A 9458-nucleotide genomic window follows, 5' to 3' on the forward strand; every position below is an offset into this window, starting at 1 on the left:
TTGGACTGATCGTTCATGAGATCTACAAGGAGATGTACGTGTGATTGTGAGACGGAGTAGTACGACTACATTGGCATCGACACGCGACATTGGCCGTCTTTTGATGCACTATGAGTAGATGGTAATTCATGGCTCCATGGTCGATTATTTGCAGAGTTCCAGGGATAAACGCGGTACAAATTTTTGATTTATGCCAGTGTAGCCTACCCGTTATCCAACAAAGCCATCGATGTCATCACGCTGGTGTACCATGCAAACCCTAGCCTCACCGTCTGTCGCCATAATAACCATTAGTATGGTGATCAACACATAAAAATGCACTCTAGTAGAGTCATCATATGTGTCGCTATCATTGTATATTATCTATCTTATGGAGCTTGCACTCTAGTGGAGGCCTCGTTTAGAGCTCTCTTCAAACCAAATTGTCGTAGCACGAGTGAGTTTCATCTTCTTTCTTCTCGCGCCACAACTGGGATTTGTAGCTTCGTGCGCCTGAACATGCCCCACCATGCACAAAGCATCACCGGCGAGGTGGCGACGTGACCGCCAACCCCCCACCCCATTAATGGGGTGCCCTCTCCCTCGTACATCCGAGGGGGCCCATTGGATGGCCGCCATGTGGCATCAACTATCGCTGAGCCGCCCGCCATCCCTGACTATAAAAGCTTACCGGCAACGTGTCACCATAACCTAAACCTAGCCTCCTCCACCTTCCCTAGCAGCCGCCACCACCTCCTCCCCAATATTCCTCGTTGCGACAATGTCACAGCGTCGAGAAGCCCAGTATTGGCTGAATATGCCAGTGGACGTGGATCTGCCAAGGCAGACCCCTTACACCGAAGGTGTGACCACGCCCCGCAGGCTGCGGCAATCACCAGATCCTCCTCTTGTTGCGGCTCCCACGCCTCACTAATGATGGGTGTAGGGATCTGGCGGCTCCCGTCGCAACGGTCGTGGTGAATCTGGCGCCAAGGGTGCCACCGTCCCCATCAATGTTGTCGCAACCCACATTGGTCCCATCATCCCATTCGTCCTTGATGAGGCCCATCTCGAGCCCGAGGACCCAGTCGGGCTCATGCTGAAAGCTCTCCGCCCTCGAAGTAGACGCCGCCCTCTGCGAAGAGGAGCGCCTCGCCGAACGCTTCGGCTCTGCAACCACTAACGAGAAGGAGCGGTGGAAGCTCGCGTGCTTGGCGCTCATCGCATGGAGGAGGAGAAGGAGGACGAGGACGACAACTTTACCTACCTCGATGAGTTGTCAGACAAGGATGATGCTGCGACAAGGACTAAATGGCGGCAACATCAGAGTAGTGGTAGTAGCAGTAGCTAGCAATTTCGAATAGTGACATTCCATATTCTGACATTCTTGCTTAACGTTATTTTAGGTTATAAAATATATATAATGCCGCGAGTTTTGATCACTAAAATAGTTGCTAATTAAGTTATCGTGCTGATACATATGTTTGGTTACATTAAATGTTGCTTAAATTGCCCTTACAATTTGAAGCAACTGGAAAATAAAACAAATAAAAATAAAGTTATGGAGGATGCAGTTTGACGATTATGTGGTTGCCCAGATGTCCGACATCCTCCAAGAAATTATGAAGTATGCTTCATATGGTGGATGGTGACTCTAGTTTTGACGACTCTACTAGTGTTGCTCAACAGCTGCAAGTAATATGTCAACATGAATACATGATACCACAAGAACTCAAGGAAGAGTGTGGCAAATAAGTTTAGTTAGGGATTGCTTTCACATTAAACTATTAAAAGACAACACTTCGGGAAATGAAACATGATTTTTTATGTACATCAACAAATGTTCTAACTTCGTGCAAAATTTCACCTTGAAAAAGCATCCACGGAGGCCTGTAACAAAAATGTTCAAGACTCAAAAAGGCACATTTTGAAGCACTAATTTTTGCTTTTTGGCACACACCTCCGCGGATGTTTTATCGTGGTGAAAATTTGCAGGTTGTTAGAACACTTTGTTGATGTTCATCCAACTGAAAGAATCAGATTTTATATATCTATTACTTTTTTTAAGTTTACTGTTCATGCGGGTACATTTGTACTCGAGATTAGAGTAACACTTTCGAACAGTTCGTAAGATACTGCAACTGGCTAGTATGATAGCGCTTGCCCTCGAGCACACATGCTAAGTGGTCCTTGACTTGATATCACCTTCTAAAGAGTGGGTGTAATCCAAACGGGAATTGGCATATCCGACCAAGGATGACTGTGAGACCACACATCGACAGTCTTGTGCATGCTTACTCATGAAATTCGCTGTTAAATCACTACTTCCCTCAACTGCTCCTTGGTTGGAATGGTTAGACCTTCAACACCATAATGCCCTCATAGCACCCTCTTACAACAACTCCTTTCTCTGCCAAGTAATCAACAACCAGATGCCAACACTCCACAAAATCTCCTTCGTCCTCACAAATAATGGATCCTCCACCTACTTCTGGTTGGACTCTTGGCTGACACCGCAACCACTAGCTTTGATCTATCCCTACTTGTTCTCTCACTCCACTAGACCACATATTAGAGTAGCAAACATTTTGCGCTATGGTTTAGCCTCTGACATGCAAGTAAGTCTAAGCATTGCTGTCACACAAGAATCGGATGTTGTATTGTTGGTTTTGCAGGATTTCTTGCCATCGCCACAACAAGACGATTGCTTCCTGATTGGGGGCAAGGGCTTCTCTACAAAGCAAGCTTATGACACCATTCTTCGCGAGGAAGACATCGATATCAATGCAGCTACAATTTGGACCTCTAGGGTTCCAAACAAGATCAAAGTCTTCGCATGGCTCCTCTTTCATGGACTGATATCACTTTCTCCTCTTCGCATCCCTCCTTTAGTGCCTGATATCACTTTCTCCTTAATAATTCTAGTAAAGAGATGGTGTAATCCAAATGGGAATTGGCGTATCCGACCAAGGATGACGGTGAGGCCACACGGCGGTAGGCTTGTGTAGGCTTTCGCTGTCGAAGTCCCAAATGCCATGGTCCCTCCGCGCGATGGGAAGACTGGTCTGCTGACAGTCGTCGACCAGATAGGCGCAGTTCCGCTTCAGCATGGGGTAACGCGCGACGGGAAGCCATATGGGCGAGTTGCGCCCAAGGAACATAGCACTGTCCACCACGCCTTTCGGCCTCTCTAGCCTTCTCCCGTTGAAACCAATCGTATCGATCGAGATGCCGGTGGTGATGGCGTTGATGCGACGTCTGTCACGCCCGTCTGAGCTCTTCTCTTTCCCGTCCTCCGGAAACTCCACGGACCTGAACAAGCTTCTCGTCACCAGCAAGACGCTGCGGCCGCACGGCGTGGGGATGAGATAGGGGCTGTGCATAGGGACGAGATTTCCCATCGTGGTCGCCACGCGCCACGTCACCGGGGACGGACCACTCAGATCCAAAGCGTGCAGGCTGCCGGCGGAGCGTAGCACGTAAAACAAGCCACTTTTCTTGTCGTCTTGAACGACAGTGGGGAAGCCAGGGTAGACCCATCTGAGTTGAGGGAGAGGAGTCCAGCGCTCGTCGCCTGGAATAGCGAAGGAGAGCTCCCCATGCGGCATGTGCACGAGCAGGACGGTGCAGGCCGCCGCGCCCCCTGCGGCGCCGGAGATGGCCACCCTGCTTTACATCCAGCCTCTCGCCTTGTGCGCCGTCACGTGCTGCATGTTGTCGGGCTCGCCTCCCCACGCGTGGTCGACGTCGTACACAGTGTTCCCCTCGCCGTCCAGGAAGCTGCTCTTGACGCGCTCGAGGGCCGTGATCGGCGGAAGCGCGGCCCGGGCGCCGGTCACGGGGTTGAGGAGGTAAGGGTTGGCCGCCTCGTCGGTGGTGAACACCAACCCGTGCGCCGAGCCGATGACGCTGTGGAGCGGCGGTAGGCGGAAGGTGGCGTTGGTGGACAAGGAGTAGAGCACGGCAGCGTCGGCGTCCCCGGCGGCGTAGAGCAGGCAGGGCGGCTGGTTCGGCGTGGGGAGGCGGAGGCGGCGGAACGTGGCGTAGGCGGAGCGCCAGGCAGAGCAGACGGCTCCCGAACGGACCACGTCGGCGACCTCCATGGCCCCCCATGGCGATGAGCAGGAGATCTTCCGGCAGCCCCGACCAGTCTGCTGATCCCATCGTAGACTGGGATTATGTGCTGCGAATCTAGGGCAGTTTGGCAATATCAAGACCTTGCGAACAAGACTATGCGCTCTCTGTTAGGAATAAACCGTATGTGCGTGTGTGTTCCGGATGGCGCGTGAGTCTGTGCTCGCGTTCGTTTCCACGGTGCAGTTCTAGTTTGGGTTGAGTCCGTGTCAGGCCCAGTGGCGGATCCAGAAAGTATTTGGAGTGGGGGCAAACTAATTGAGTGGGGGCATATTCTATAGAAATTCAAAGAATTTAAGCATATTTTTTCCAAAAACACAAGCAAGTCTTGCTGAAATTTCAAATTTTCAGTGGTGCCTGGGCCCCCACTCACCATAACGTGGGTTCGCCCCTGGTCAGGCCGGTTTGTTGCCAGGCATGTGATCGTGAGGCGAACGCGTTCGTGTGGAGCGGAAGCGTAGGCGCTGCGTTTCTATTAGCTAAAAAGCTGGCTGATCTCGTGTTTGTTACGAGATGTGTGGTGCGTCCAGGTTGTTGGCGTTTTTGTAGCACCGGTGACGTGCGTCTGCCTATATAGATCTATGTAGCTCGTGATTTGTTTACAGTTTGAGCTGGAGAAAAACGCTGTTTGGCAGCGAGGCGTTCGTCGCCGCAAAACACCTGTGCGTTTACGTCTTCTTCTACTTACTACTTATGTCCCTGAAAACCAGTTTGTGCTATCTAGGGTTAGACCCCAACACTCTCGGCCCCTCGTCTCTTTCGATCGGGTGCAGTGCAGGCCGGCGGAATAAATATACGTGTTCTGGCCGTGGTTTTTGGGGACCCATGAACAGCGACTTGTTGGAGTGAAGGGTTATGCCACGTGTTCCCACTGGAAAAAGGAAAAACCCGTACGCGTCAGGGAAAATCCTGCGTGGTCCTTTCCTCCCACGACACGCAACTTCCTCTCGAAAATTTTACCAAACGATAGTCACGAAATAACAGCGTCCTGATGTTTTTACACTAAAGTTGACATGCAAAAAAACCCTATAAACAGCTAAAAATACTATAAATTTAAAATTTGTCATCCAAGCAGAAAATTCCATACTTCACAATTAAAGTTGTCAACCTTTTGTAACTAAACTTGCCATCAAAAATTTGATTAAATAGTGTGCCATAAGTTTCAAAAAAAAAAACTTGCCATAAAAAATCGTCAGAGCGAAATTGCTTCGTGTCACATGTGTGACACTTATGAGGGTCCAAATTTATCCTCTCATCGTCTGAGTCTTGTTTTCTCCCTCCTTGCGGCTAGGATTGCCACGGCCGTCGCCGCTGGCATCGTAGAAGCGCAGCAGTCTACGCCTCTGGCAGTGGTCTCATGGATAACGTTACGTCTTGCCTCTATTACGATGGTGCAGTTTCCTTCGGTGGCCAGGCGAAGATGTAAGGAAAGAAGGCGGGCATGGAGAAGGCGGCGCGCTTGGTGCGGCTTGACCACGTCCACGTCATCCCCGCCTAGCCAATTATCTCGGCTTCGGCGGCAGAAGGCCGCATCCATCGACCACCTCGAGCGGGATCTTGCCGTGGCGGCGAACCTGTGGGGTATGCTGTTTAGTACCAACTCTTCATTCTCAACATCCCGCTGCGTCTGTTGCTCATATTTTCTCTAGATACCTATGTGAAAAAGGATTTCTTCTAGATTTGCTCGTTATGGTTCTCCGAATAAAATATGTTGATGATATTGTAGTTTTTGTGCTCTTGTTCTTTATAAGAAAATCATTGTACAAGTGGCACCATAGTTAGATGCAGATCTACGAAGGCATGGCTTCCAAGTTTCATATAGATGTTTTGTTCTCTTTTCCGTTCCTAAATAATGGTACATTGTTAACCGCAGGTACTGACATCTATTTTATTGTATTTTTGCTTTAGAAGAGAGTAAGGAGCAAAACGGATTCATCCTATTTCCAATATGTTGAAGAGAGTTCCAAATATCTATCAGATACCCCTTTCGTAAAGAAATATAGGAGCGTTTAGATTACTAAGTACTAACTATCTGTGGAAAAACTCTTAGCATGCACCATCTAAACTTATTTGTTTGCTAAGCCGCGGAAACCAGGCTCAAGGAGTTGCAAGAAAGGAGAACTACCTAAGAGGGAAAGTAGTGGCTGAACCCCAGCTCGGTGCACCCACGCGAGAAAACACAGCAAAACATTTTGAGAAAAATCTAAAACTTTGTGAGACTTATTATGAACAAATGTTATGGATGCTTGCAAAGTTTGGTGGTCTGTACATTATTTGACCACCTAAATTTGCAAGCATCCATAACATTTGTTAATAATCATTCGCACAAAGCTTCGGATTGTTTGAAAATATTTTTGCTATGTTTTTTCTGCGTGGGTGCATTGAGATGGGCTGTAGAAAAACCACTCCTACCTAAAATCATGTACTAATTACTAACACCTGACAGCAATCAGGTTGGTTCAGAATCAGTTATGGAAAAGAACCAATGGAAATTATGCTCACCCTGCAAATGGAAGGTGATATAGCTGACGCTTGCAGCACCATCTTCTCCCTGGTGAGACCGGGGAAGCGGTTGAGGCCGATGCGGTACATGTAGACTCTGTTGTTGACAACAACGTTGTGTCCATCAACGAGACGGAAATGAAATTCACTCAAGAAAAAGGGGATAAATAGATTTAGTGTGCGAGTAAAACTAGGATAGATAGATTATTTGTATTACGTCTAGTTGGCTTTCACTGAATGGGTTGATTTTTGTCTTGCACTGACTGAACAAGTACCCATGCAGTTTTAGAATCTTAACTTCTATTGCATTAAGAGAGCAGGGTGTCACCCTGCTGGCTTGGCTCTCTCGGTGGGAGCTAGCCCACCCGGGTTCAAGTCCGGAGGTGACCTGGGTCCTGGATGGTCTCATTTTTTTAACTTCTACTAGCACAAATACCCGTGCGTTGCAACGTGAGACATTGTTACACGTCTCATGCCTCCATTTATTTCCCTCCTTCCTCGTCTCAGTCTGCCACATGCCCGTATGTTGCAGCGGGATAAAAATTCCTTGCACTCCTATGGTTTTACTATGTTTCTTTTATACAAAATGGCCAATTTGATTGATGAGATCCCAACAGGTCATCGACACTTTTTCTTATGCTCAAGAGCGCTTCATATATTAACCGGTCTGACTATGTTAACAAGGAGTATTAAACATCAAACATGCTTAGCCATGATGGTTATTGCTGCTGAGCGCCTTAGAGGAGGTACTGAGTTCGATTCCCCTTAACAATGTAGCTATGCACTATCGAAACAGATGAAAAATCTGTCGATGCACGTGAGTCACACATCTCTAAACATCTCAGTTCACGCCCAAGATGCGACCCTATCCTAAAGGAACACGAAGGTCCCACCAAGGATAGAAGCGTATCTTGAAGACGCTTTTGCAAGGTGGATATCGTTACATCAACATTACATATTATTTGGGGATACATACAAGGCATATAAATGCTGCAAGAATACATCAATACATCATACATAAGATCAACATCCGACTACGGATGAAACATAACAGAAACTCAAACGACATCCACCCTGCTAGCCCAGGCTGCCGACCTGGAACCTATCCCCTGATCGAAGAAGAAGCATAAGAAGAACTCCAAAACAAGTAAACATCGCTCTCGCGTCATGATCATCGCACAACCTGTACCTGCAACTGGTGGTGTAGTAATCTGTGAGCCACGAGGACTCAGCAATCCCATTACCATGGGTATCAAGACTAGCAAAGCTTAAGGGGAAAGGAAAGGATAAGGTGGTGAGGTTGCAGCAGCGACTAAGCATGATATGGTGGCTAACTTACGCAAGAGAGAGCGAGAAGAGAAGCAAAGGAACGGTCGTGAACTAGCAATGATCAAGAAGTGATCCTGAACTCCTACTTACGTCAAACATAACCCAGAAACCGTGTTCACTTCCCGGACTCCGCCGAGAAGAGACCATCACGGCTACACACGCGGTTGATGCGTTTTAATTAAGGTCAAGTGTCAAGTTCTCTATAACCGGATATTAACAAATTCCCATCTGCCACATAACCGTGGGCACGGCTTTCGAAAGATAATACCCTGCAGGGGTGTCCCAACTTAGCCCATTATAAGCTCTCACGGTCAACGAAGGATATTCCTTCTCCCGGGAAAACCCGATCAGTCTCGGAATCCCGGTTACAGGACATTTCGACAATGGTAAAACAAAACCAGCAAAACCGCCCGATGCGCCGACATCCCGATAGGAGCTGCACATATCTCGTTCTCAGGGCAACACCGGATGAGACATCCTATGAGTAAAACCAGACCTCGAGTTTCCACGAGGTGGCCCCGCAGTCTACTCGGTTCGGGCCAACACTTAGAGAAGCACTGGCCCGGGGGGTTAAAATAAGATGACCCTCGAGAGAGCGACTCCCTAGGGAAAAGAAATAGGCTGGACAAATGGTAAAACCAAGGTTGGGCCTTGCTGGAAGAGTTTTATTCAAAGCGAACTGTCAAGGGGGTCCCATAAATCACCCAACCACGTGAGGGACGCAAAATCAAGGAACATAACACCGGTATGACAGAAACTAGGGCGGCAAGAGTGGAACAAAACACCAGGCATAAGGCCGAGCCTTCCACCCTTTGCCAAATATATAGATGCATTAATAATATAAGAGATATTGTGATATCCCAACATAAACACAATCCAACATGGAGCAATCTTCATCTTCACCTGCAACTAGCAACGCTATAAGAGGGGCTGAGCAAAGCGGTAACATAGCCAAACAATGGTTTGCTAGGAAGGGTGACAAAGGTTAGAGGTTCATGGCAATTTGGGAGGCTTGAGGAACAAGTGAATAGGTAGCGCAGCAAAGCGATAGAACGAAGCAACTAGCATAGCAATGATAGTAATGAGCTCCAAGGTGACGGTCATCTTGCCTGAAATCCCGCTAGGAAGAAGAACGAATCCATGAAGAAGATGAAGCCACGAAGACGAACGAATCCTCACGATCGCAACGACACGGGAACTATCGAGAAGAAGCACACAACAAGGTAAACACACCACACATGAACAAGGCATGATGCTCAACCAAGAATAATGCATGACAAGACTATATGAAGCTACTCATGACAAAAGATGATGCATACAAGAACAACACATCAAGGCAAGTTTAAATGAGGCCGGAAACAACATATAACAATTCCGATAAGTCCTCATATGCAAATTTCGAAATTGGTCCAGAACTGAATAAACCTTATATTCAAGTTGTTAAACAGCAAGTTAAAGAGCACCATGATGATCTACACGAAATTCTAGTCAAGTTACATATAAAGTTCATTAGA

General features: G+C 47.7%; 1 pseudogene; it reads right to left on the reverse strand.

Annotated features, from left to right (window-relative positions):
* Nucleotides 1–2900: 2900 nt before the first annotated feature.
* LOC109762899 (uncharacterized) lies at nt 2901–4229 on the reverse strand (annotated as a pseudogene).
* Between the last annotated feature and the right edge of the window lie 5229 nt (nt 4230–9458).

Source organism: Aegilops tauschii, chromosome 4 (genome assembly GCF_002575655.3).
Source record: "Aegilops tauschii subsp. strangulata cultivar AL8/78 chromosome 4, Aet v6.0, whole genome shotgun sequence".
Taxonomy (NCBI): Eukaryota; Viridiplantae; Streptophyta; class Magnoliopsida; order Poales; family Poaceae; genus Aegilops; species Aegilops tauschii.